Source organism: Malurus melanocephalus, unplaced genomic scaffold (assembly GCF_030028575.1).
Source record: "Malurus melanocephalus ecotype Western Australia unplaced genomic scaffold, MMel_1.1 scaffold_1282, whole genome shotgun sequence".
NCBI classification, from domain to species: Eukaryota; Metazoa; Chordata; class Aves; order Passeriformes; family Maluridae; genus Malurus; species Malurus melanocephalus.
The window spans coordinates 633-1,619 of record NW_026624514.1 but is presented as its reverse complement, the minus strand read 5'-3'; positions in this window follow the sequence as shown (position 1 = coordinate 1,619).

The following is a 987-nucleotide window of genomic DNA, read 5'->3' as shown; positions in this document are numbered from 1 at the left end:
TGGGGTAGGGGGGAGGGAAAAGAAATAATAAATAAACGGCACTTTACATTTCCAGGCGGTTTCTCTCATCGGTTGCACCAGGGTGGGTTTTTTTAACCCCTTTGGAGTCGGATTTCTCCCCGGGATGCTCTGGCCACGCTGGCCCTCCAGTGGAAGCGGGAGATCCYGGAATTTTCCTGGCACGAGGATAATTCAACCCCGGATGGGATGGATGTGGARCCCAAGGACTTAAATCCCGCCTGGGATCAGCTCAGAAATACCTGGGGGGAAAAAAATATTTAGGGGTGTTTAATATTTGGGGTGAGCAGGAGMTGGGAAAAGCYTGAAAAATCCAAATCGGGGCCAAAATGGGAAAATATTTTGAGGTTTTTGTGCTGCAAATGATGCCAGGGTTTGGGGGATGACACCACCACGGTGCCATCCCAAATTCCAGGCTCTTTTTGGGACTTTTTGGGGGTCCCTGACTCCAGGGCTCCTGTGGTGGTGTTTTGGGGTGGCTTTTCCTGTTTTTTTTGGGGTCCCCCAAGGTTCTGGGGTCCCCTGCAGAGCCCTGGGAGCGGTGCCAGGTATCACTGGGGCCAGCTGGGAATTGGGGAGGGGGTTCCCCAGGGTGGGGGTGACCCCGGTCCTGGTGGCACTGYGGGATTTTGGGGGTGCAGGGAGGAACGGGTGGTGTCCAACCCAGATGGAATAAAGGAGTCCCCCCAACCCCCCACCCCTGCTCMTTTTGTGGGGCACAATGGGGGGAGTTTGGGGTCCTCACCCCTCCCCAGCCCCACGGGGGGGTGTCCCCAGTTGTTTTTGGGGGTTCCCGGTGCTGGGGGTTCATTTTTTTTGGGGGGGGAGGGGTGTTTTGGGGCGTGCCGGGGGAAAGTGAAAGCAGTCGGAAGCTGGGGCTGCCGGGCCACAGCAGGGACCCAAAATCCCCCCAAATCCTCACCCCAAATCCCCCCAAACCTCCCGACCCCCTCCCCAACTCTTTATGGG